The sequence below is a fragment of the Prionailurus viverrinus genome, chromosome B2 (genome assembly GCF_022837055.1).
Source record: "Prionailurus viverrinus isolate Anna chromosome B2, UM_Priviv_1.0, whole genome shotgun sequence".
Lineage (NCBI taxonomy): Eukaryota > Metazoa > Chordata > Mammalia > Carnivora > Felidae > Prionailurus > Prionailurus viverrinus.
In genome coordinates this window covers 150,009,966-150,037,903 of record NC_062565.1, presented here as the reverse complement: position 1 = coordinate 150,037,903, position 27,938 = coordinate 150,009,966, and the positions used below count along the sequence as shown (strand labels likewise).

General features: G+C 53.1%; 1 protein-coding gene across 2 annotated transcripts in view; it reads left to right on the top strand.

The window, feature by feature from the left end:
- Positions 1-27,938, top strand: part of RPS6KA2 (ribosomal protein S6 kinase A2) — a 355,183-nt gene that overhangs the window by 143,385 nt on the left and 183,860 nt on the right. The gene's annotated exons all lie outside the window — the stretch shown is intronic.

Here is a 27,938-nt window from a genome sequence, read left to right as displayed (position 1 = left end):
AGTTACCGGGGGATCCAACTTCCTACGTGAGCAGACTTGCTGTGCATCGTGACGGACTGACTCCTCAGCGGAGGGCTGGAGCCGTGGGTGGGGGGAGGGGGGCAGGACATGCCCTGAACGAAGGAATAGCTTTTGTCAGGAGCAGGTGGCGTCTGTGGGACACGGAGGGACGTAGGGGGGACGCCCTGGGTGGCAGGAGGCTGATGAGACAGCACAGACCGGCTTTGTGCCGCGATGCCAGGTAGGTGGTGCGGATACGACCAAGTATGGCTCGACATACGAAATTAGTGTTATACGTGCCCAGGGTCACGGCTGCATTTTTAAAGCACCCAGCTTTAAAGTTATTTCATGCTGCTCTGGGATGCATTTAATATCAGAAGCATTTTAAAAGTTAGAATCTCTGTAAAGAATCTACAACCACACTGATTTGTTTGAGAGGTTAAATCCCTTCTTAAAAAGTGAATTTTATCATAAAAATTGTGAGCACATAAGGAAGAAAAGAGTATATTAAATCTCCACCGGTCTGTCCCAGACACATAATTTCAAGACTTCTTCTTTTTTTTTTTTTTTTTTAATTCTTTTTTTCCTCAACGTTTATTTATTTATTTTGGGACAGAGAGAGACAGAGCATGAACGGGGGAGGGGCAGAGAGAGAGGGAGACACAGAATCGGAAACAGGCTCCAGGCTCTGAGCCATCAGCCCAGAGCCTGACACGGGGCTCGAACTCCCGGACCGCGAGATCGTGACCTGGCTGAAGTCGGACACTTAACCGACTGCGCCACCCAGGCGCCCCCTGACTTCTTAAGTAAAGACCAGTCTTGTTTTATTTATGCATCTGCTCCCCCCTGCCACCACCGATTTCCAGATTATTTTGAGGCAAATTCTAGTCATTGTTAACGAATCAAAAGTATCTGCCTTCCTTTCAAATAGTCAATATTGGGGCAGCATCCAATACCTACTTGTGTTTGGTAAATAAAATCTGTATGACCAGGCTTATGATTTTCCTCTGCAGTGAGACCTTGCACCTTCTCTGTGTCCCTCTTGTGCTGTGTCTCTCAGCACTGCGTGGAAACCAGCCCCGCCCGCATGTCCGTGGCCTCTAGTTGGGCTCCTGGAGGATGGCGGCATGGACCGTCCCCACGTCAACACGGCCCCTGCTTCTCAGGTGTTCACACACCTGGAGGTTGTTTTATGCCAGGCTATCCATTTTGGAAATCTGCAGACAGCCGCGTTCCCACGTGGTTCCACCTAAATTTGGTTAAGTACATCTGTAGGAAGAGCTTCCTTCTCAAGTTAACTAAGACCACGTTGGTCGAAGGGGAGTCCAGTCTTTCCGGCACACGTCCCTTATGTGCTGGGTTACAAAAGAAGCCTTCCCCGAGCTCCAGCGGCTACGGCCACTGGTAACCCAAACTGGGCAGACGACCAGAGAAGTACTTCGGTCATAATTATCTGCCTTTTTTTAACGTGTGGGCTACATACAAAGGTGTAAATGGAAGCAGATTGGAATCTGGTAGGACGAAACACGTAGATATCCCAAGTGCTGTTCATACCGTAGCAGGCTAAGTGCCCCGGGAATATGAAGCACGGATCGTGACGTCAGTTCAGAGGGGGAAGGTCTTAGCAGGAGGGGGTCCAGGAAGTCGCCTCCAGGTGGGCCTAGCACAGGGGCACCCGGAGGGGGCGGAGCGGGAGGGAAAGTGGCCCAGGTGGAGTGGGAATGGTGTGGGATTGTCGTGCACGAGGCGGGGCGAGGTCTTACTGGGAACAACTTCACGTGACGGAGGGAGGAGCCACCGAGGGTCCAAGGAGCAAAATGACTGACGGGAGGGTCCAGAGAAGGCCCGGCTCAAAACTGCAGGGGAGAAGACGTCATACGCCAGGTCCCTCACCGAGGTGAAGCCAGTTTGTGCCCAGCTTTCTGTTATTGGACGGACGGCTTCCTCACCTTACGGAGGAAAACAAGCACGTGGTGACCCCGGAAGAAGCAGATATGGCTCAGAGAACAGAGGAGAACTTTATGAACCTGGAGAGATTTGAGAAAATATGGCATCATGGCCAAGAGGATGAAATGAAGAAGCAATAACTAAGGAAGAAAAAAGTATTCTTCCAGATTTAAAATACGGCGGCTGGGGTGCCTGGCTGGCTCAGCTGGTTAAGTGTCCGGCTCTTGGGTTTGGCTCGGGTCACGATCTCATGGTTTGTGAGATTGAGCCCCGTGTCGGGCTCTGTGCTGACGGTGCGGAGCCTGCTTGGGATTCTCTCTCTCTCTCTCTCTCTCTCTCTCTCTCTCTCTCTCTGACCCTCTCCGCTCTCTCAAATAAATAAACTGAAGATAAAATTAAATGAAACAGGGCTGCCAAAAAATTCAGAAAAATGGGGAAAATGTTGAGGGAGTCTCTGGTACGTAGAACTGGAAAACAGAAAATGTGATCGGAAAGAGAAGGAAATTCGTTAACTCTTCATCTGTCGTGTCGGGGAGTCCTCGGCATTCCGGACTCACCAAGAAGCAAGGCATGAGAGTTGTTACCTCTGGAGGGGCTGACAACAGGCTACCCGCCTCTGGGAGCGGCAGGTGCCAGGGACCCGCTGTGACTCCAGCCTTGCTACTCTGGTCATTTGGTGACCTTTCCCGTGTAGGGCCGACCAGGAGTATTTCCACAGGTCAGTTACGAGCACAGGGCGGGCAGCGGGCCGGTAGGACTGGGGCTCTCGGTGGGAGTGAGGGTGGGGTGGGGGCCCCGGGTCCTCTCCTGTCGGGAACCAGTGAGGGTTAAGACCACCGTGCCCCCCGAGGGGCTCTGCTCGCGTGTCCCCTGCATCCCACCCGGTGGCGGGGTGGCACTGACCTCGGGAGGGCGGCGTGCGGGAGCCCCGGCCACGGGCCTGGACGGACAAAGGGGAAACCCTAGAGCCTTGGCCACCATTTATTTGTTCCTCACGGTTTACTTTCCAAGTATCTGTATTCACGCAGCAATGTTTGGGAGAAGCGTGAATTTTCAAACATTTCTTTGTTTGAAATCACGATGCCTGTTTCTGGCTCATTTCTGGCCTCTTTCAAGTTGGAGTTCTGCTGTTTCCATAAATAACTGCTGAATGCATTCCTAGATTTCCTATCTGGTGCTTGCTGATTCCTAAGCCCTCTCCTCACCCCGGCCTCCCTCCAAAGACATCAAGACATCAGCCCATTGTTCTGGGCACCAGTCGGGCTCTGAGTCCACTGTCCCCTCAGGCTCAGGCTTGACATCTTGACGACAGGGGATCTTGTGCCTTCGCCTGGGTCCTCGGTCCTGCTAGTCGTGCCCACCCGGGACCAGCTGGAAACTGCCGGCCGCTGACGTGGATGTTTTCACCTCGCTGGCCCTGTCTCCACGGAGCGCCTGCCGGCCGGGTTCAAAGCACCATTGTCCCTAATCAAAGTCAACCACCCTTTCAAATTAGACCTTTCCTGTTTTCCATAAATAAGTTTCCGAACGCATCGCGTCACTCTTTTTAAACAAAAATAACCTATTTATTGTCATGGATGACTCTGAAGAATTTTCCGGGTGGACGACCCTTGGCGGTTCCTGTTTTCCGGCTGCAGGGGTGGAGGGCGCTTTAGTGGACGGACAGCCCAGGTCTCCCGCCGAGCCCCCACACCTGTCCCTGGCATCCACGGAGAGCTGGACGGGGCAGAAAATGACTGTGGCTCCTTATTGATATTGATCTGATGGTAACTGTTTAGAACAAGCACATCAGAACTGCGGGACACATCGGCTGTTTTTAGCAGCAATCGGTAAGGAGATGGTGAACGCCTCAGAGCGTCTTGTGGCGGACTGACTTCTGCTTGTCCGTGGGGCCCTCCCTGACCCCGTCCCCCACGCCCAGGTACCACCACCGGGGCCTCTGGAGGTGGGGGGCCGGCAGACCTGTGTAGAGCTGGCCAGCACGTCTATTCCCTGAGTTCCTTGTCTGTTCCAGGAGCCCGACCTCAGCACTACGGGCCTTCCACCCCCAGCTTTGGCCGGGTGGGAGCTGGGGGGAGAGGAGGTTCCTCCATGCCTGGGACCGGTGTTTCCATAGCACAGAGCCCAGCTCTCTGGCCTTTTTGGAGAGAGAGAGAGAGAGAGAGAGAGAGAGAGAGAGAGAGTGTGTGTGTGTGTGTGTGTGTGTGTGTGCGTGCGTGCGTGTGTGTGTGTGTGTGTGTGTAGGAGCATGTACCGAGCATGACCTCCCTTTCTTCCACATGCACACATATGGCCCAGACCTGGGGCCCATCAGTGCATCCCCCGTGTCCATGTGGACACACGTGGCCCAGGACCCGGCACCACACAAGTACACAGGTAGCTTCAGAGCGAGTGGGAGTGTGATGACTGAGGGGAGATGGGAGGGACAGGGCAGCTGGGAAGGCGAGGAAGGGGCTTGGGGTGCCCACCCAGGGTGCAGCCCTGTGGGGCTCCCACACCCACACCTTTGACCCGCTCTGGAAGCCGGGGGCGTAGGGGGAACGTGGGAGCCCGCTTCTGCTCTCGGTGTGGCCCACGGCAAGGGTGTCTCAGCCAAGAAGAAGAAGCCTTCCTTCTCGGGAGGCAGAGTCTGTGAAGGCGGCAAGAGTGTCCCGCCCTCCGCACACGGAGCCCCCCGGCGTCACGGGCAGGTGGCCGGGGACCGCGGTCCCTGAGATGCTTGGTCGTCTGGGGCCGTCCCCACTCCCAGACGGTCTCCCGGCCACAGAGAGATGTGTCCGGTTTCTCCGCAGAATGAGCACTGCCATGACATCCCAACACGTCTTCTAGAAGAATATGCATTTGTTTAAAAATCAGGACTGAAGTCAAGAAAAAGATCTGGAGGTCCGACTGGCCCTGTCTGCGGGTGAACAGTGACTAGCCTGTATCTGCTGCATTTATTGAACTGAGATCACGATTTGACAAATTTCTGCCTGTTAATAGCTTACTGCTCAAAGAGGGGGGATTCTGGCAATGATAGGATGCGTGTCTCATTAGTACCTGCGGGTTAACTGGTTAATTACGGCTGTTGTCTGGTGTTAACGTGAGAGATGAGTGTTGTCAGCTCGCTTATCTTGCCTGAATTTTGATGGTTTCAGGGTGAAATATCACCGCCGGGTCAGGATTTATGTACCGATGCAGTGTTTACCCTGGGTTTGGTGTCTCTCCCGCCGTGTCCCCAACCCTGGACCCTGCTGCGTGCTTCCTTGAACCACTCTGCTTCTTTAATCTCCACCGAGGACCTTTTCACACAGTGTCTTTTTGTGTGTGATCTTCCCCCCAAATTGACTTTAGAGCGGACGTACAACCTACGATCTGTCAGCTGGCAGGACCCTCCAGAGAATCGACAGGACCATATCACTGGCTCGGCTTATAAATGGGGACTAGGTCGGGGCAGAGGCCACATCCATCAGGATCGCAGATTTCAGACCCCCTGGCTCCCCAGTGAGTCTGTCCCGTCCTCCTCGTAAATGCGAACATGGGTGAACTCTTGCCCACCCGGCTGGGATCTCTGACGCTTGCCGATTCGTGGGGCGCGCGGTCAGAGAACTCAGCTCACCTCCGAGTCCAGGTCTCGTCCGCTCCACGACGGGGTCCGGCCCCGACCTTGACTGGGCCCTGCCGGGCGGCCTCTCCTGGGGCCCGTCACCCAGTTTCCCCACTCAGCCTGTGGTCTTTGCCCCAACTTGGCTTTTCTCCTCCGCTGATTTCAGAGCCAGAATCGAAGACAGAGGCTGACAAATCGACCTCACTTGTTCTTATCAGACCGCTGATGCGGCATCGTGCCGTGCATGCTGGCCCTCTCCTATCCCCCTAACTTAGTGGGGCCGCTGTGACCGAACTTGAGTGTCTCTTCGGTATCGAGAGTGTTGTAGTGGGCGGGGGGCTCTCCCTCCATCATCGACGTAGCATCACGGACTCTACCTGCTTTGGAATTCCTTATTTCCACGCCCAGTGATCACAGTTGTTACTGGATGCTTTCTACCTGAACCAGCCGTGGGCTGGCGGGTTCCATCCAATTTTGAGTGGAGACGGTTACCAGGTACTTTCTTCAATATGTTACAAAAAGACCAGGACTGGAGTGACGAGCTGGGGGTTGTTCCCTGCCCCTGACTTCTAACAGCCGTGTCACCCACTTTCTCAAAAGTATCATTCTTCTTGTCTTCACAATGTCGGACGGTTTCTCTGCGATGCCCTGATGAAAGGAAACAGGAAAATTGCATTTAAATGACGTGCTAGACACAGTGGAATTGTGGGGAGATTCCCTTCTTCCCTGTCATCTGTAGGGACTGGGAGTTGGCTCATTTCAAACATGACAAAGAAAATTGTGGCTAAAAAGCTTCTAGAGGTGAGGGTCACACTCCAGAATGGTCCACAGTGCCACACTTTACTTTGGCCATCGATGTCTGAAAGTCTACGACTTTGCTTCTGTGTAGGGACGGATAAGCATTAAAAATGGATCATCTTATGTTCGAGAGTGATTTTATCTCCTGTTTTGGCTTTTTACCTCCTGCATTAACTACCTTTGATGCACAGCAAATTACCCCAAACGTACCCACGTAAAAAGCGAGCACTTCGTGCCATACTATGGCTGTGGGTCAGCTTGGTGGGGTGCCTGTGTCCCAGGGTCTCTCGTGATGTTGCTTCCAGCTGGGAGTCAGGGCTGTGGTCTCACCTGAAGGTTTGACCGCGGGCAGTTGTGTCTCAACGCGTCCGTATGACCGTTCGCCAGCCTCAGGTCTTTGTCACTCTGGCTTTCCAGGGCCCTTGGTGTTTGCCTGTCCGAATAGCCTCACGTTCCTGCACGCTGTCTGCTTCCATCGGGGAGATCTCCCTCAGCAGGTGACGGTCCCTCCCCAAACATCTCGTGGGCTCCTACCACGTCCTGGTCCTGGGCTCCTCACCTGTACATCTATGACCTCTCTGCCACAGCCATCCAAGGGTCAGAGAGCCACCTGTCCTTTGTACCTTCAGGGCCCTGGGGGTTCAGAGCCTTGCAGACTCTCACTTCGGGTTGATGCCTTGGCGAGCTTGGAAGATTGCAGAGCTGTTCACACCAGGTGCTCTGGATCTCTTCATCCACACCTTCCAAACTTTATCCCATTTGAAATACCTAATCAGGGATGATAAAGTTCTGATCTCCCCCAGGGGCTGCTTGCCGTATGCTGTTTGTTCCGGCTACTTTCTTGGCACGTGGTTCTGCATTTTTACAACAGCAGGGGAAAATGGGGCACTTTTTGGCCTATCCCGGTGGTCGACGGATGTGGAAATTTTGAAAGCTGCTATCTATAAAGAACTGTGTGTTCCTGCAACGTATTTTTTTGCCTCAAAGACGTGAAATCTGTCCTTTTGTGTCTGTCCTGTAGACGTGTCAGAAAGACTTAGATTTTACAAAAATGCAGATACCACTAAAATGTTTCAATGTATGTATATTACAAACTCAATTTATGGTTCAGGCATGTTTTTAAAAAAGCAGGAAAATGAACTATTTGCACAGAGTATATCTCTTACGGTTTTTTTTTTTAAATCCTCACGTTAAAAGAAGTTTACTTGTGCTAAAATACACATAACATAAAATTTATCGTCTTGGGGCACCTGGCTAACTCAGTCAGTAAAGTGTGAGACTCTTGATCTCAGGGTTGTGAGTTCAAGCCCCACATAGGGCATGGAGCCTCCTTTTTAAAAAAATTACCATGTTATACATTTTTAAGAATATAGTGCCGTGGCAGGGCACCTGGGTGGCTCAGTTGGTTAAGCGTGCGGCTTCAGCTCAGGTCATGAGCTCGTGGTTCGTGGGTTTAAACCCCACGTCGGGCTCTGTGCTGACAGTTCGGAGCCTGGAGCCTGCTTCGGATTCTGCGTCTCCTTATCTCTGCCCCTCCCCTGCTTGCACTCTGTCTCTCTCTCTCTCTCTCTCTCTCTCTCCCAAAAGTAAATAAACATTAAAAAATTTTTTTTAAAGAATATAGTGCAGGGGCGCCTGGGGGGCTCAGTCGGTTGAGCGTCCGACTTCGGCTCGCGTCATGATCTCGCGGTCCGTGAGTTCGAGCCCCGCGTCGGGCTCTGGGCTGACCGCTCGGAGCCTGGAGCCTGCTTCGGATTCTGTGTCTCCCCCTCTCTCTGCTCCTCCCCTGCTCATGCTCTGTCTCTCTGTCTCTCTCTGTCAAAAATAAATAAACATTAAAAAGAAGAATTAAGAAGAAAAAGAATATAGGGCAGTGGTTCCAAGTTCATTGACCACCACTCACCTCCACTCCCAGCCCCTCGCACCTGCCCCTCTACTCTCCATCTCTATAAACTTGACACCTTTAAGAACCCCATGTAAGTGGAGCCACACGATACTTGTCCTTTTGTGGCTGATTTATTTCCCTGAGGACAGTGTCCTCCGGGTCGCAGCACGCGTCAGAATTCCCTTCCTTTTTAAGGTCGAGGAACAGTCTGCTGTGTTTAGACACCACACCGCGTTGATCTGCTCCTTTGTCCCCAGACACTAAGTTGCTTCTACCTTTTGGCTGTTAGGAGAAACGCTGCTGTAAGCACGGGTGTGCCCATAGCTCTTTGAGATTATGTTTCCAGTTCTTTGGGGCGTATAGCCAGAAGCGGGGTTTTCGGAGCATATGGGAATTCTATGTTCCATTTTGTGAGTCACGGCCATGCCGTTGTTCACAGCAGCCGTGCATACGTGCTCACCACCGAGGCACGAGGGCTCCCCCGCCTTCACGTCCGCACCAACAGTTGTGGTTTCCTGGGGAGTTTTTCTCTATCATGGCCATCCTGGTGGGTACGAGGTGCTGTGTGTGTGTGTGTGACTTTCGTTTGTACTTCCCTGATGATGAGTAATGTTGAGCATCTTTTCGTATGCTTGCTAAGTCATTTGTGTATCTTCTTTGGGGGAAATTATCCCCATGTTTTATCAGCGAAACCAAAACATACTGGCGTTCGAAAATGGTACTTGCTAGCACTTCTGCACAACGGATTCAGATACCTGCCCAACCACTTAACTGAGCGGAACGTTGCTGACGTTAGCAGGAAGGTGGATTGCTTTAGAAGCCGTCAACAACTTTTGAAGAGTGCTCCCCTGATCTCTGTTCCCCCAGAAAGGCGGCCCGTGACGTCCCCACCCTCTGAAGTACGGGAGAATATCCGGAGACGTCCTGATCGTGAGTGACCCAAGCATTACTTGCCTTGCAGAGCACGTCTCCGATTTTAGATACAAACTTCTGATGAGAGTTCAGCTTGCTGCTTTCGTCATTTCTGGATCAATCAGCCGGAAGAAAATTGCCTTTCGATAACTTTTCTATTTGGGGACCACTGATCACTGTTCTTTTCAGATCATGGGCTCAGGGAAGATGAAGTAGATGATGAGCCCTCTTGACGGTTTCCACTTTGATTGGGTTATAAATGTGTAATTGGGCCCATCATCACGATGCCGGGCAGACTCTCTGGACTATGAGTTTCTCTTCTGAATTTCTCGCCGAGACCAGCCATCTGCTCTGCCCTGACGCGGTCCTGCCTCTGTGACCGTCGCTTCCCTCTTCCTCACGCAGCTTCCTTCTTGGGGACGTGGGGATAGGGCAGCCAGTTCCTTCCCTGAACAAGGTTTGGAGCAAGTTCTGTGGGAGGGACTTCTCATTTACCTCAGATTTTGGGGTAGGGCTGTGCTCCAGCCGGCCGGCTGATCTTAGCCACTGACTCAATCCTCATGAGGATTGTGTCAGCTCTGGGGTGTTTCCAGTGGAAACATGATTCGTAAAGTACTTCGTGTTGGTGCTTGACGTCTGTACCTGTATTCTTCCCGTGCGCTTCGTATGATTCTCTGCACGCGTGGGGACAGCCACATGGGGTCTTTGCAGAGAAGAGGGTAGGACTGAGCTTCTGGAGTTTTTGCTGGAAGTTTTGTCTCAAAGCTGTTGCAATCCGAGCCTTCTTTCTGTCTGGTAATGGTGGGCGAGGGGAAAATAGAAAAACAAACCCCACACCAGAGAAAGCCCAGTAGCGGCTGTAAAGAGTTTTATAAACATACTTTGAGTCAGTTAACCCTCTACTTTGTACTCTTTTTTTTTTTTTTCAACATTTATTTATTTTTGGGACAGAGAGAGACAGAGCATGAACGGGGGAGGGGCAGAGAGAGAGGGAGACACGGAATCGGAAACAGGCTCCAGGCTCTGAGCCATCAGCCCAGAGCCCGACGCGGGGCTCGAACTCCCGGACCGAGAGATCGTGACCTGGCTGAAGTCGGACGCTTAACCGACTGCGCCACCCAGGCGCCCCTCTACTTTGTACTCTTGATGCAAGTTTAGGGATGTTCTGACCAGGGCATGACTCGGAGTTCTCTGTAAACGAATCCAGAGTGTGCCTTCCGGACGACGAGCCCCCGGAGCTCTCCCTCACCCGGGTTAGCATCGTCGGGGGCCGTGTCGCCACAACACGTGCCCTGTAGATTTTGTCCTGTTTGGAAGCTGTCTCAGCAGCTGTGAGGCTGCAGGCTGGTCTCCTTTAGTGCTGGCCCTTCTGGGTAGAGTGTGAAAAGGTGCCTTTTAACATGTATACTGCTGTTTCTTCCTTGAGGGTCCCAGAAACAAATGACCGTTTTCAGCATCCTGGTAACTTCCACACTGCCCATGTTCCCGATGGTCTAGAACTCCTCTCCTTTACTGAAAAGAAAAAAATCAATAGCTGTTTCAAATACAGATGGCTGTACCACATTTGGTAATAAATGGTTCTACAACCGCCTTCTTTTATTCCTTCTTCACGCTTACTAACTGTGTGCTGTGGGTCAGGTCCTGGCTATCCTGATAGATTCAGAGCTCGACAGAACAGGGCTGGGGCGTGCAGCCTACATGGGCTTGCTGTTCCGTGCGCAAATTGCCGTGGCTTCACGTTCCGTGCCGTCGTAAAAAACATACGGAGTACTTTGCGCAAACGGGGGACAAGGTGTGGGACCCCTCCTGGGAGACACCGGCCGGGGGTGGGGCACTGGGGCTGCTTTGCGTGGGTGTCTGGAGAGAAGGGCGGGATTGGCAGACAAGTCATATGAATGAAGGCCCTGAGGCCCAGAGAAGAATGACCCTCCGATCGGTCTACCGGTTGTTTCTTATACGTGGCAGCCAGGGTGCTATGGGGGGAGGTTGTAGCAAAAATAAGAGCAGAACGTCGGATAAATGAATATCCACCAGGTTCCCCGTGGGACACACACACGTCAGTCCGCAGTTCGGGAACGGGACGGAGGCGGGGCGGACCGACATGTTCACGTCAGTGGGAACGAGGCCGTCAGAGTACTCGGGGAAGAGCTCGTACCCAGGCAGTGGAATGGGACGAGAATTTGAGAAACTCCAGGATTATTTAGGAGAAGTTGAAAAATTATTAGCATCACATTATTGGCATAAGAACATTTGGCCCCCTAGCTTAGGTTGATGACACCGAGGATGAAAATAGAAGCGTTATTTTCTTTTCTTCCTTAAATTCCAGTGTGGTTAACATACAGTTATATTAGTTTCAAATGTACCATAGTGATTCAAGAATCTCATACCTTACTCAGCGTTCATCGCGAGAAGCGTACTCTTAATCGCCACTGTGTATTTCAGCTGCCCCCATCCACTTCCCCTCTGGTGACCGTCAATGTGTTCTCTGTAGTTAAGCGTCTATTTCTTGCTTTGTCTCTCTTTTTTTTTTTTCCTTTGCTTGTTTGTTTGGTTTCTGAAATTCCACATACGAGTGAAATCATATAGTATTTGTCTTTCTCTGACTTACTTTGCTTGGCCTAATACACTCTGGTTCCATCCGTGTCATCGCAAATGGCAAGATTTCATTCTTTCTCATGGCTGAGAATATTCCATTGTATGGACGTACCACATCTTCTTTATCCATTCTTCAGTCGATGGACACTCGGTCTGCTTTCATAATTTGGCTATTGTAGATAACGCTGCTGTAAACATAGGGGTGCGTGTATGCCTTCTAATTAGCGCTCTTGTGTTCTTTGGGTAAATACCCAGTAACACGATTCCTGGATCAGAGGGTGGTTCTATTTTTAGTTTTTTGAGGAGCCTCCATACTGTTGCCCGGAGCGGCCGCACCAGTTGGCATTCCCACCCGCAGTGCACGAGGGTTCCTTTTTCTCCACATCCTCACCAACGTCTGTTGTTTGTGTCGTCGACTTTAGCCATCCTGACAGGTGCGAGGTGACATCTCGTTGTGGTCTTGATTTGCATTTCCCTGGTGATGAGTGACGCCGAGCATCTTTTCATGTGTCGGTTGGCCATCTGGGGGTCTTCTCTGGAGAAGCGTCTGTTCGTGTGTTCCATACTGGACGTGGAATTCACAGCTGCGATTGCGGACTCATGAGGCAGAATGGTACCAGCTGTACAGAAGAGGAAGTCAGCGCTCAGAAAAGTCCAGCGCTCGCCAAGATCACACAGCTGTGTGTCTGGACCCAGCCTGGGCCCTGGTAACGGGCTATAATTTGTATTTATTTATGATTCTTTTTGGTATGTATGCGTGCTGTTTGATATGGAAGAATCCAAAGAGCTAGACTTTTACTGTACTTTTCATGGGGGTAGTGGGGATATTGAGAAGGAGGGCAGTGTTCATGCCCTGGACGTCAGCAGGCCCGTGGAAAGGTCTACTGGAAACTGTAGCCACTAGTTGTGGGTATGAACACTTCAGCCAGACGGAACCAGACTGTAGCCTTAAGTAAAATACTGATTTTCAAACCCGGCGTGGCTTGCTTGAACTGGTGTTGATCAACCAGGGATTTATTAAGAGATGTTGTAACATTCATTTGATCTTTACTTTTTTTTCCCCTTTATTGATCAAATGTTGGTATTGGCCCTTCTGCTTCTGTTGACGTCTGGTCCCAGGGCAAACGTCCTGCCTCGAAGATGTGCACGAGGCTGATTTCTCAGAGCTGTCGCCGCCGTCACTCGGTCGGGGGGGGGGGGGGGGGGGGGGCGGTCCTTTGGCCCTAACCTTACTCTGCGAGCCGGACAACCTGACGGGTGCAGTCCAGGGGGTGTGGAAATGCCAGGATGAAGCCAGGCGCCACCCTGCACACCATGACCCACCAGGGGCACCCGGGTGGTTCTGAGCGACCCCAGACCTGGCCTGGAGCTGTGAGACGCTGCCCTCCTGAGGCGCGGGACACTCGCTCCCATGACCCGCTGTGCCTTTCCCGCCCCGGCGTGGCGTGGTGAGAGCACAGCAGAGAGGAGCCAAGGACACGTGCGTGCCACCACCTGTCCCTCACAGCGTCAGCACAGCCCAGCTGAGAAACCAGCTTGCGGTTACGACCACAAAGGGAAATGAGTGGAGCATGTGTTGACAAGCACGGGGCCATGTGTCGGTTGGCCATCTGGGGGTCTTCTCTGGGGACCTGGAGGCCTGCTGGTAAGCTGGCCTTCCAAAGGGGCCCAACACACCACACACAGGACGCTAGGCTTCGAGGAACCGGGCGAATCCGGACTCTCCCGAGTGCACCGCACGAAGGGAGAGGACCCCGGACAGGAAGGGAGAATCCAGCTTTGGAAGGGCTTCGTAAAGGGTGGAGCCGTGAAGGGTTCAGCTGTGGCTCGTTCCGGACGGGTGTGGAGCTGGGCGGGGAGGGGCAGGACGGGATCCAGGCTGGTGGGGCTGTGCCCAGGAGAGCGGAGGGCGGCCTTGCGCCCAGGAGAGGGGCAGTAGAACACAGGAGGTGGTGGGTTCCAGAAGCATTCAGCAGGTAGATGTGGTGGTTCCCTGCAGACAGGGCAGAGGGAGGGCCCTCGGCATGTCCAGGGTGGGTCAGAGCAGGTGGGGTGCCCTTGGGAGGGGTGAGGAACGGGGGGGGGGTGTCTCCTTCGTGGGCCTCCAGGCATCTCTCTCGTCCACGACGGTGCCCAGAGCTGGGGAGCTGTTCCTAAGGTCTGGAAACCTCCTGTGTCGCTTGTCCTCATGCAGCAGGACATAACAGGTGCCGGCCCGCAGCTGGGAGCTCAGACTGGGCACCGAAGGCAGAGGGGGTGCCGCGCGGGGCTGGTGCACACGCGGACTCGGGCGGTGAGCAGGCGTCCTGCAGGCACACACAGCACTGAGGTCCAGGAGGTTCCCACCCCTGCTGCCTCTGCCCGGCGGGAAGCGTGTGCCACACTTCTCAGGGTGAGGAGGGAACAGCGAAGAGGCTCCGTGGACGCATGGCGGGGGGGGGGGGGGGGACCCCCGTGCTCTGTGCATTGCTCACCGTCCCGGGCAGAGCAGGACAAGCCCAGCAGGTGCTTCCTCGAGGGCGGGGGTGGGGAAGCCACCGTCGAGGACACCTGCCCCCAGCACGCACAGGGGATCCGTGACCAACTCCTGGGTCGGCCCCTTCTCCTGCCCGCCCTCCCAGCCACCCTGCTTCGAGTCTCCAGTCTTTCACGGAAACGGAGGCTTTAAATCAGATCGGGATTTGAATTCCCATCCTGTACTGACACTGAGATCCAAGTCAAGTCCAGATCTGTATACTGGAGCTTGTAACCCTCGGGCGGTCACAGGGGTTGTCTGAGTCGAGGAGGGGGAAAGCCCCGGTTCTGGAGTCCTGTTGGCTGGAGCTCCCCCCTTTCATGTTCCCGTCTGTCTCCCAGGAGAATCATCTCTGGCAGGAATCATATGTAGCCTTTTCTCTTGGTCTCTAGGCTATAGCATATAATGTATGAACTTGTTACTGAAAAACGACCAAGGGCGCCTGGGTGGCTCAGTCGGTTGAGCTCAGGTCATGATCTCACAGTCCGTGAGTTCGAGCCCCGCGTCGGGCTCTGTGCTGACAGCTGGGAGCCTGGAACCTGCTTCAGATTCTGTGTCTCCCTCTCTCTCTGCCCCTCCCCCGCTCACGTTCTGTCTCTCTCTCTCTCTCTCTCTCTCTCTCTCTGTCAAAAATAAATAAACACTAAAAAAAAAATGAGAAAAAAAGAAAAATGGCCAAAATTTTGGCAATTTTATGTGCTTGGCCTAATTCGTTCATTATAGCATTCAAGATTCTTTCCCTGTAGCGTTGCAATTTCTGTTCTTAAAGAAGCACATAAAACACAAAATAAGACAAAAGGGAATGTGTGTGTGTGCGCGCGTGTGTGTGTACCTCAAGGACAGACTCAACTTCATCTTTTTGATGTAGCCCTTAAAAAATCTTCTGGAGTTCACATTTGGTCCTGAGCACGTGTTTCGGTGAGTGGCTCCGAGAACAGTTTGTCCTTAAGTGAATAGCACAAACATCGGCCATGACCATGGACTACTTGCCTCTCATGTAGTGTGTTTATTCCCCACTTGTTTGGAGCACTGGTCCAGTTGTGGGTGTGCTGGCCTTTGTAAAAAGAGGGATGTGTTGACAAGGGTTACCCAGAGCGAAGGCCCATGGAAACAGAAACGTCACAGTCGTGTTTGTTGTGGTCTAGGAAGCTGAACAGAACAAGGGAAATTAAATCAAGTACAAGCGCGATGGTCAAGGGCGGCCTACGCAGTTCACGGTGTACAACTGGACAAATGAGTCATTAAGGTTCTAATGATTTCCACTAGAAGCGTAAAGTTTGCAAAGTATTTTCAACCACTATGGAACTTTCCAGAAAACCCGTGAGATGGGTAGTGCTGGCTGTGATTTGCAGGTAACGGAACTGAGACATCACGGGTCTACGCGGTTTATGTAAAGTCCCTGGGCCGGTGGATACACATCCGGAGCTGAGACTTGGGCCCTGACGTCCGTTCTTGTGCTGGTTCCCTGATACCTCATTCACCCCTGCTTAGCGGGGAGCGTGATGGCACCCACACACCAGCTTCCTGGGTGCAGTTCCTGTGACCGTGATCCCTGCCCTCTGTCCGCAGGGACCCTCCTCCCCCTGTGGCTCCCTCCTCCGGAGCCCTTCTGGAAAGTGGTGAGAACCCCCGCCACCTGCTTCTCCACAAGGTGCTGGGTTCTCCGAGGGATGGTGGGGATCATTATTTAACCATCTTGACGTGCACAGCGCAGAAAGTAAGATTCTCCTTTGGGACTAGGGGTGAAACCAAACAACCAAAGTGTGGAGAAGCCCCCCACGGGTTCTTCTGCGCATCCCTGGTGAGCCCCTCGGCCCTGATGAGTGGCCGAAGTCACTCGTGGTGGTGAAGCGACATCAGCCGTTCCGCATCTTCAGAGTGTGAAACCTGGGCGCCGGGGTGTGGTGAGCCACAGCGTGCTGTATCCCCTTCTCTGCCCTTTGCGGGGCCGTCTTTTCCAACTGGTGCATGTGGAAGAGAGCCGCTCTGAGTGGAGATTCCTTCCTTGCGCGTCCGGAGCATGAGGCAGGAGGGCCATCTGTCGGTTTCTGTTTCTTTCCGCTCAGATCTCCGGCGAGGAAGCAGTGGGGACAGATCAGTGTTCTGCTGTTGGCTCAGTATGCTCAGGCCGCCGTGACTCAGTACCCCAGGCAGGGGGCTGACACAGTTTACTTTCCCGCAGTGCTGGAGGCCGGGAGTCCAAGATGAGGAGATCGGCAGGTTCCGCTTCTCCCGAGGCCTCTGTCGTTGGCTGTGGACGGCCATCTTCTGGCCTCTTGTCGTTTGTCCGTGCACACGCATCTCTGGTGTCCGTCCGTCCGTCCCAGCCTCCCCTTCTTGTAAGGACATCAGGCCGACTGGATGGGGCCCACCCTAACCACCTCATTTGAACATAATTCCCTCCTCGGGGGCCCTGTCTCTAAACACAGTCACAATCTGAGGTCCTGCGCATTAGGGTTTCGGCGTATGAATTGGAAAAGTAGTCACGATTAAGACCATGCAGTTAATTTGGTTTAATGGGTTATGATGAAGTATTACATTAATAAGCTAAATCAGAGAGAGTCCAGATATATTCCATACAATCGAATTTATACACCCCCCAACACAGCGTCTGATTATATTCACATGCATTTAAATTATGTCACCGACTTAAGCGTATTTTAAGTTTGGTTCCACATTTACACTGAGTCCGGTGAGCCAGGAAGGCACAGGTGGTTGTGCTCTAGGACGGGTTGGTTCCTGGCGAAATCTTTGCTCACCTGTTGTGCTCACATTAAGAAATCCGTCTTCTCCCGTGAATTTCGGTTTTCATCTCTCCTCATGTTCCCACATCCCGGGAGCTGGCGCCGATTGGTGGCGATACATGAGCGACCCACGTAGGGCTAGGTGAGTCCTTCCAAGCATGAAAGCATGTGACTGCAGGCAGAGATGTTCCGACATCCCCCCCCAAGGTGGACACCTACCGTGTGGGTGATTTGGAGTCCGGTAAGTCCCCGTGTCTCCCGTGCCCACCATCTCTTGTCACCCTTGCACCAAAGGTGTCCCTGGCCTGCCAACCGATGGCTAACCCACCTTAGCGCTAAAGCCGTCACCTCGCAAGTACAGCCCATTCTTGGAGCAGCGACATCCCAGAAAGAGGAGGACCGATGGATTAAATCCATGCGAGGGAGGGAATCCTATACCTACGATAATCTTAAAAGAGTGAGAAGTAATTTGACAAAATCTAAAACCATTTCTGATTTTGTGATATTAAATTGGCAATAAAGAGAGATTCGTCAGATGGTAAAGAAAGCCTGACTTCGCTCACTTAATGCGGCCCCATGATTAATTCAGGAACAAAACAAGGATTCCCACAAGCACTATGAGGAATTAGTTTCAGGGGCGCCTGGCCAGTTAAGCATCTGACTTCGGCTCATGATCTCACGGTTCATTTGAGCCCTGCGTCAGGCTCTGTGCTGACAGTGAGGAACCTGCCTGGGATTCTCTCCCCTCCTCCCTCTCTCTCTGCCTCTCACCCACTTGCTGTCTGTCTGTCTGTCTCTCTCTCTCTCTCTCTCTCTCTCTGTCTCCCTCTCTCTGTGTCCCTCCCTGCTCACACATGCTCATACTCTCTCTCTTGCTCTCTCTCAAAAATAAACATTAAGGGGCAGCTGGGTGGCTCAGTCAGTTAAGCATCCAACTCTGGCTCAGATCATGATCTCGCGGTGCATGAGTCCGAGCCCCGCGTCGGGCTCTATGCTGACAGCTCGGAGCCTGGAGCCTGCTTCGGATTCCGTGTCTGCCTCTCTCACAGCCCCTCCCCCACTCAGGCTCTTTCTTTCAAAAATAAATATTTAAAAAATGGAATATATAGATAAATAAACCTTAAAAAAAGAAAATAAGGAAACTACTCTCCAACAGAGAAAAACGGGCAGAAGACCTGGATGTCCTTTACAAACTAGAAAAATACAAACAACCACCAAATACTTTTAACCCGCTACCACTAATCAAATAAATGCAAATGCATAGAGTAGGCAACTTTTGACCGTGCAGATTGCCACTCTTTGCGGAGCCATGGTTAATACTAGCAGGTGCTGTAACTTTGCTGAGGGGTATGGGTTGATCCAGGCTTTTGGAAAACAACTTGACATGTGTCTTATTAGCCTCAAGGTGTCTGTGACTGTTAACTTGCTACGCCAATTCGCAGAGACGCGTTCTGTGGAATTAATGAGACATTCATGAGTTATGTCCAAGAATACTCCTTGCAGAATTATTTTTTACATAAAAAAATCTAGCAGCGGGCAGAAGGGCCAAAGTCTGTAACCCCACAGAATGAGGGTATGGTGCAACCCTCGGAGGGTTGCAGAAACGCGCGTTCCGCAAGTGAGGCGATCGGGTGCCCCAAACTGCTGCTGCTGTCAAGTCTCCGTTTGTGGGTGCTCTCCCGCGACTCTCCTGTCACTCAGATTAGCCTTTGGAATCCTTGCCTCGTGAGTAGACCATCAATTGTGCAAATGATGGTTTGTTTCTCCAAATGAAATGTATGTTCATGAGACAGGAACTGTGTTTATCTTGTTTTCTCCTGTAAGGACATCCCCGTGCACGGGGCAAGTTACGTGTGAGGCAGGCATACAGATGTTTTTTCAATAGGCTCTCTCTCTCCCTCTCTCCTTCCTTCTCTCTCTGTCCCTCTCTTCCTCTCCCTCTCTCTCTCCCTCTCTCTGCCTCCTCCTCTCTCTCCCTCCCTCTTCCTCTTTCTGTCTCCCTCTGTCTCCCTCCCCACCCCTCTTTCACACACACACACACACGCACACACGCACACAATGAGATGCAGGCCGAGTGACGCTAGCCCACTAGAAGAGACTAGACCAAAATAATAGTGCTGATTATATAAGATTCTTTACTTGCAGAAAGTGACATGATGTTCCCATGCGACGTATGGAATAATTACCTATCATAAGCACATTAAGGAAATAAAGGCAGAATTGAAAGGCAGTTCTTTTAGTGGATTTGTTCATGCCTTACACTTAGCTGGTGTCTCCAGTTTACTTGATTAATTTGTGAATATTCTTCATTTCCATTGATTCCTTTGATTCACCCAGTAAGATAAGCAACCACCCCCCCCCGCCATCTCCCCACTAAGGGGATGGGGTCCAGGAGGGACTGTCCCTGGTCCCACGGTTCGTGCTGGAGACGGAGGGCAGCGGGAGCAGGACTGGCATCGGAGGACCCCACGTCCGCACCGTCTTCGGTGCTGGCGGCTGTGACCACCCTCCTCTTTCTGCCCAGATCCCCGGAACTCACCTCCGGGGTTAGCTTCCACTGTTACATGCAGCGGACCTGTAAGAAAGTGCATATTTTTGGCACAGTCGGTGTAGGAAAGAAGAAAACAACTTGAAAGGAAATATCTTCTTTCCATGGCCAAAACAAAACTGTCACCCCCGAGCACCTTGGGCTCTGCCCTGCAGACTGGCCACGGAGCCACGGAGCAGGGGCTGTGACCTCCTGGGAACACGGGTCCTTCCAGGACCGTGCAGAGGCCTCCGGGAGAAGCTGAGGGAAGTTTCTGGTCCAGTTAGTTTTGCCAGCCTGTGTGTAAATAAATGAAAGACTTAATGAGTGATCCTACCTAATTTTAATTTTGTTTTTTAATTAATAGGCTGCAATCGGGAAAAGGCACTTTGTGTCTTAATATATTTAGCGTATTTGACTTGTTTTTCTTCCTGCCTCGTTAGTACTTCCCCTGGGACATCTGCCCCGTCTGTGTGTCAGCGGATGCTTCTGTGGCCCCCATGTGAGCGCCACAACAGGGCTTTGGTGGGTGAAAGTGCTTTACGCTCCCACGTGGTGGGGGCAAGGCAGGGGGAGCAGGTGAGTCATGTGAAGGGAGGGATATAATTCTGGGAGGGACGTGGAAACTTCTAGCACTTGGGAAGAGTGAGAATTTGGGTGCCTTAGATCCATGGTATTTAGTTATTCGGTCAATGTCGGGACTGGAATGTTGGGGCCACAAGGCATGCTGCTGGCATGTTCTAGTCCTGGCCCCGCGGGCCCACGCTGCACACACTGACTGACGCACGTCTTAGGCACAGCAGGCAACGAAACAGACATTCGCGTGACCGAGCCTGCTTGCCTGGTCGAGGTCTCCATTCTTTCTCCCTCTTGGGGAACCCACACCACGGAAGGCTGTAGGGGGGGCTGAGTTTGTCCACTCCAGCACCCCCAAGGACAAGTTCCAAGCACAACTTTCTGCTCTGTCGCCTTCTCGAAGGGTGTCGAGGGACCTGGAAGGTTTAGGGTCTCGAGTTGCTGAGGGCTTCGGTGTTGCAGCGAGTTCCCCCGTGCCAGGTGGGGGTCAGAGTTGCTGTTTTGGACCACATGGGAAAACCCCGGGGGTTCTGCTTTGCAGGACTTTAGTGTTGTTACTGGCAGGTTCCACCCGCTGGGCCCTCGGATGGCTGTGTCGGGGTTTCGAGGTGCGTCCCAGGTTGGCGAGGGCTTTCATCAAGTGGCTCAGCCTCTGCATCTGAGAAGCCCTCGGTATGCAATTTAGAAGCCCCCTCTGCCCCAGGGGAGCCGACCTGCCCCTGCCGCGTCCACACGAAGCCAGGTGTGCCCGGTGCGGCTGGAGCGCTCGGCGAGGCCCCCGGGGACCGGCACCTGTCACCTGTGCTCGCCGACTGCTAGGGGAGGTGGGTGGGGATCCCCGTGACCCTCAATGCAGTCACGGATGCCAGCTGCTAGTCCGGACGTCATCCTTCATTGGTCGAGTCAGCAGTCAACCCTTGCTTCGGAAGAGTAAACTGACACCAGCCGGCCTTCTGGCTGAACCACACCCACGGTTCCCATCTCTGTCATCAGACGCGTCAGAGATACTGGCTTGGCCTCCCTCGTCCCGTAGTGGACAAGATCTGCTCACAGACAAGACGAACGTGTCACCGGCTCTGGCCCGTTTGACGTCTCTTCCTTCCTGATGTCTGTGGTGCACATCCCTCTCTCAGTGTGCGGCTCTGTGGCTCCCCGTCCTCGGGGCCGGGGTCTGAAAGCCCCCAGAACCTGCCTACCGTTCCCCCAGAATCTGTGTTAGGTGTTCCCTGAATACGATTGTCGGGCACACCGGAGCCTCATCTATGCCATTGTTCGGGGCACTGACGTGTCTTATTGTGGAAATGGCATCTTTCTCTCCTAGTCGCTAAAGTTTCTCTGACGTTTCTTTGGTGGCTGTTAAGAAAGTCAGCAATAATGAGACAAACGCCTGTTGACCATCTGACATTTCCCCAGCACGGGGACACTCGCGCTCTCCAGCTTTGCTCATTGTTCTGTGTGTTTCCAAGCTGGACGTGGCATCCGCCATGATGATGTTGAGCCCCATGATGATGTGGCAGTTTTCTCTGGGTGGCTCCTGGGGCACCGGGCCCGGTGACAATCCTGTACAAGTTGACAGCCGCCAGCCTCTTGCGATCTATCTACTGGGTCGCGGGCTCATCACCTCACCTGCCAGGTAGTTACTCCCGTTCCGTAGGTGAGGAAGCCAAAATGCAGGCTTAAGGGCCTTACCGAAGGTCATGGAACAAGGTAGCCACTCAGATCCCAGTTTTAGGGCCCCAAGAACAGAGTGGCATTACTTAACCTCTTTTTCTGTCATCAACAAGGTCTCACAAAGCCTGACTACTGGCAAGGGCATCCGCCTTGTGTGCCTGGTTCCGCACCCTCAAGTATCTGATCGGCAGCTCTCACAGCCCTATCTTCTTGGATAAAGGGGATCAAGAGGTTCTGGAATGTTCCAGCCTGTGCCAGCACGGTGTTCCAGATCAGGGTCGCGCTCCTGCGTGTCCTGCCTTGTCTCGCACGGAAGTTTGGCCAGTGTCTGGCCAAGGTTACCGCTCCCTACGTGCTGCCGCGTGCATCGCAGCACGCCAGCCTTGTGCTTCGGGTGCAAACAAACTGTTTTCCTCCGAACCTAAATCGAGGGTCCCTTGAAACTGGGAACCAGGCGGTATTTGCTCTTGCATCCGCCCAGAGCACGGACCCAGTGTGCCAGCGGAGGACAAAGTATTACGTTAGGGTTTATCGAACGGCTCTGCTTTGTGCCAATCAATGTACATTTGCTAAGTTCACCCTGCCTGTGAGCAGCTCGGTTTGAGGCGACCTGCAGCCGCTGGTTCGGGAAGCACGCCATGTGGGGAGACGTTCTGTGTCCGAGCCACACCTCGGAAGGCAGGACATGGCGGTCAACAAAGTCCCGCCTGAGAGCTGGGCTGCCGGCAGGACTTTTCCTGTTAGCGTGAAGTAAGTTCACACGCACGACGGTGCGCGAGGGTTAACGGACGGCTGAGCGAGTAATTGTAAGACAGACACGCAGGGAACCCCTGTCAGGCCAAGAACCAGAACACCGCCGAGGTCACAGTCACCCGGGCTTCTGTGCAAATGACTTCTCTCTCTGCTTACACGGTTTTACCCGTGGAGGGCCTCCTAAGCCGTACGTGTGTTTTCCAAGTCTGTGATCCACCTGTGAGGTTTCTTTCGCATGTATCTGGTTCACCTCCGCATTTGGGAGAGTCGCCGTGGGGACGGGTGCCTCTGCGGCTTGCCTGTCTGTCCGCTGGAGACTGTTCCCCTCACTCCCCCAGTCACATGCACCTGTGCCCCCCACCCTCCCTGCCGGACGGCTCGCTCCCAGCTCGAGGCTGTTTGGCACGGCTGGGAGAGCCCACATGAGCCTTTCTGCCTTTCTGCACCTGTGCCCACACCTGCACCCGTACTGGCACCGTGCCGTCCTGGGCCCCAGGGCTGGGCACCTCCACCCCCTCCTCCCTGGGCCTGCCAATTTTCCAAACTGGTCTCGCGGTTCACACTCCTGCCACCCAGGGGGGCAGCAGAGTCCCTGTTGTTCTTACAGAGGCCAGCCTTTAACCCCTGTGCCATATTGGGGGCCGTAAGAAGAAATCTCAGTTCTTTTGGCGAGTTTTGGTTTTTTTATCTGCCATCTTATGGGGAGTTAATAGCAGACTCTCGTCCGACCTCCGGTCACCACCCACCAGTCCCACCTGCCGCCAGTGCCACCTCCAGGGCGTGCAGTCCACAGCCATGGCCAAGGTGGGCTCCTCCAGCAGGCCCGTTGGCTCAGCTCCACCACTGAGGTTACCAGTGTGCCAGAGTCACCTGTATCGGGTTCCTCACCTGCCTCGCTGCTTTGTGCGTGTGGCAGCATTTACCACACCACTGGCTCTGGGTACAAACGCCGTCACTGAAATCGGGACCCTTCTCGCCTGTCATGTCGAGCTGGTGATGTGTTTTCCTTTCCTGCAGTCCGTGTTGGCTGAGATTCACCAGGTATCATAACTGATGACTATAAACGCATGAATTTTCAGCAAGAAAAAAGGAGAGGGGCGTCTGGCTTCGGCTCAGGTCACGATCTCATGGCTTGTAAATTCGAGCCCCGCGTCGGGCTCTGTCTGGGCTGACGGCTCGGAGCCTGGAGCCTGCTTCGGATTCCGCGTCTCCCTCTCTCTCTGCCCCTCCCCTGCTCATGCTCTGTCTCTCTCTGTCTCAAAAATGAATAAAAACATTAAAAAAATTTTTAAAGGAGAAAATTTAGGGGCACGTGGGTGGCTTCGTCAGTTAAATGTCCGAATTCAGCTCAGGTCCTGATCTCGTGGTTCGTGAATTTGAGCCCCACATGGGGCTCTCATGCAGAACCTGCTTTGTTTTGGATCCTCTGTCTCCCTCTGTCTCCGCCCCTCCTGTGCTCACACACCCTCTCTCTCAAAAATAAATAAACACTTAAAAAAAAAAGGGGAGAGAAAATTTCTATGGAAGAATAGACTGGATACTTTGGAAATGTCTGGTATATAGGAGCACAGATGAGAAGAGGGTTGGGTGAAATATGGAAACATCGGGGGTGAAATTGCCCAGGCATCAGCTTTTGGGGTGCTTGGCCAAGTTAATTTAACTTCTCCCCACTCCTCTACCTTGAGACTCAGCGTGGAGATGTGGGGTGCTGGAAGCTATCGTGACCCCTCAGCCAGGGCCTGTCTCTCTCCTTCCCAGGGGTGCACATTTTCTCCCATGTTAGTACCAATGAGTGTGGAGTGCATCCAGGTGGGAGGAAGGCTAGGGTTCCAGAATGGGGCGAGTTCTCACTTTCTGGCTGAAGGCACCCAGCCCTGGCTCACTCTATGACCCTCAGGAAAGACGTACTTCACACCCAGCTGTTGTTGCAAATGGCAGAGTAGAGCCGGAAGGAGCCTTGCTGACCCCCGTGAGTCTGCTGCTCAACAGCTCTGGGGCCAGCATGAACTCGTGGAGCTCTTGGTAGGAAAGGTAATTAATTCGTGATCACTTGCGTCAGTTTGAGTCACTCGCAACTGAACATACCTTCGTCCAGCCCATGTGCAGGGGCATGGTTTAACCAAGGAAGAGAGTAGACTCACGTTCAAAGAAGCCCTTGGCCCTCCCTGAGACGATTGGCAAAACAAATACGTATTTATGTCTTTTAAGTTTTTAAGTTAAAACAGAATATCTGGAAAATCGATTTCTCTTTTCTCACGATTCCTGATTTAACCAAACCTTTCCCGTTTCCTGATGTACTGTTGGCAGCGACTGGTCGGGCGAGATGGCTTCCCCGAGGTCCAGAGGGGGGACAGGTGCGTCCGGAGGAGGCGCCAGGATCACTCAGGTGGACTCAGGTGGGGGAAGCTGCCGCCGGAACAGTGCAGGTGCCTTCCCGGGGTGCTGGCACGGGTCGCCCGGGACCCCCTGAAGCCGAAGAACTTTCCAGCTCGGCTTCTGGAGCACGAGGACACCCTCTTGTGCTTCGGGACGTAGAACTTTGTGGTCTGCATGGCCTCACATTTAGAGACTCAAGGGGTAGCTTAATGAAAACGTACTTGAGATCCTGTTTCAAGCCCATGTGACAGCATCATCAGAGCCCCCACTACAGTCTGGTCCCTGCTTTGTTCCCCGAGCCCCCAAATCCGTGTTCCTGCCTCTGCCCTTTCTTACCCCTACACAGCACAGAGCAAGAGGACTCCGCCTGAGGATGGAGATGTTCCACATCTGTGACCTTCTAGAAGTCGGGTAGTGTGACCCAGGAACTAACATTTGTGTTTGTTTCTTTTTTTTCCTCTTTCGTCTGGAATACCTTCTACATTTACAGGAAAGTTGCCAAGATAGTAGAGGGGGTCCCTGTGTGCCCTTCACCCGGGTTCCCTGCCAACATCTTGCATGCCACGGTGCCTTTGTCAAACCCGAGACACCGACATTGGTGGGCTATTGTTATTAGCCAAACTGGAGACTTGATCTCAGTTTCACCAGTTTTTCCTTTTTTTTTTTTTTTATGTTTGTTTATCTTTGAGAGAGAGAGAGCATGAGTGGGGGAGGAGCAGAGAGAGAGGGAGACACAGAATCCGAAGCAGGCTCCGGGCTCCGAGCTGTCAGCACAGAGCCCGACGCGGGGCTCGAACTCACAAACCGTGAGATCTTGACCTGAGCTGAAGCCGGTCGCCCAACCGACTGAGCCACCCAGGCACCCCCGGTTTTTCCTTTAATGGAACTTTTACATCTTATTTAATTTTGAATTAATTTAAATGTAAGGAGCCTCATGTGGCAGGTGGGTCCTGACTGGATTGCTCAGCTGTAGACAGATTTCACCATGACGGTGCTCTGGGAACTGTGGCCGGGCCCGCGCCCCCCGCCCCCCAGCTCTGAGCCTGCCACAGCTCCCCGTCTTCTCAGCCACAGCCCAAGCTCTTGCCCTGGTCTGGGAGGTCCCTGGCCTCCCGTCTTCAACTCCTAGGACTCGCCCCTCTGCTCCCACCTCCTGTGCCTGCGCCTGCTCCCATCACCTGCCCCCTCACCTGCCCCCACTCCCGCACCTGCTTGGAGTCCTGCTATGGCTAACGGAGAAAACAGAACAAACCGCGCGCTTTCCGATTGAACACAACCAGTAAGTGGGCTTCCTCCACGTGCAAGCACCGTGTCCAGCACTCAGCGGAGAGCACCGTGCGTCGTGACGATCTTTACGGCAGTGCCGTAGTATTTCCGCCGAAAGGCATGTGACTTCAGAAGAGTAAACGCGGCACTGGAAACATTCTTTGCAACGAGCTCTGGTTCTCTTTGCAGTAGTTCAGAGGCAGGCGCTCGCCAAATTAGAGAACGTGAAGAGTCTTATGGGCGAGTCCGGGCGAGTGTCTCTGAAGACGTGACTACTATATGGCTGAGGAATGAGTCCATTGAGATAAAAACACAACCCGCTCTTGGCCCTCCTTTCCCCTGGTTCCGCCAGGGAGATGCCATCCTGCAGGGATCTGGTGGGCACGGTGGCCCGTGTTGGGCAGAGGCCTCTGGGAGACAGGTTAAGGGTAGTCATGCTGTTCGCAACGCATTATAGTCCGCGATGGCAAGTGTTTGAAAATATGTTTTCATGAAAATATGAACATATTTGCTTGGTTTGTGGAACAAGTGGTCCCTCTCTGAGTTGCCCCCCCCCAGTGTTTCTAGGGGCGCCACCCCATTTGTTTTGTTCCCACGGTGAACCGGGGACCCCGGGTCCGAGGTAGTTGCATGGCACTCCCTACATCTCCTGTCGGCTTGTACTCACTTCTGTTTTCCATCAGTTTAGGCTCATGAATCAAATGCTCTCAGGTGTTTTCATCAAGTAATACAAAATCCGTGCAAAGTTCCGGCTGCTCTGTGCTCTGTATCTCTGATTAATAAGAAATCCAAGGGGCATCTGGACCGCTCAGTTGGTTGAGCATCTGACTGTGGCTCAGGTCACGATCTCGCGGTTCGTGGGTTCGAGCCCCGCGTCGGGCTCTGTGCTGACAGCTCGGAGCCTGGATCCCGCTTCAGGTTCTGTGTCTCCCTCTGTCTCTGCCCCTCCCTGCTCACACTCTGTCTCTCTGTCAAAAATAAACATGAAAAAAAGGAAAAAAACAAAAAAGAAAAAGAAATTCAGGGAAACGGTTCTTCTTTGCTGGTGACCTGGTGAAGGCCCGCCAGCCTTTCGACACGTTGCTGGCTTTGTAGCTTCTGTGTTCTTGTGCCCGATCCCGGAACGGTGGGGCCTGGTTTGCCTGGAGCTCATGGCAGCAATGAGCCGGACGGGTCCCCAGGGATTATTTCACCTCCCCAAAAAAGACACAGGACAAACAAGTGGAATAAGGAGAAACAGGGTGGCGGGTTCTTTCCGGGCTACCCCGGGAAGGCAGACCCCCACAGCGTGACCGAGGGGCCCGCGGAGTCCGGGCAGCTGGGGAAGCCAGGCGCTGCGACATTGTCTGGTGCGGTCATGGCAATGAAGGTGTGATTGCGGAGCTTGCCTGTTAGACTGGAGAGAGGCTCCCCTACCCGAGTGGTCAAGACCCGGTGAGAAAAGCCCAGCGCAGCTCACAGCGGAGCGGTCTGGGATTCTTTCGATCCTGGATGTCCTGTAACACGGGACCCCGAGCAGGTGGCCTTCAGCAGCAAGGTGTTAGCGTGTCATTGGATCATTTCACCCTCCGCCGAGTGTGAGTTGTTTCTCTGCCACATAAAGAAGCTCGTTATGAGCAAAGCAGAAAATAGCTTGGTTGAGCGAAGAAATGGTGTCAGCTTCAAGGTTGAGTCATACACAAAGGTGACCTCCACGTGGCTTCTGCCAAGTTCCTCGGAGACAACAGACTGATAATATCCAGCTGTGCCTGGGGAAAGGAGACGAATTTCTTTTCTGTTGAAGACCA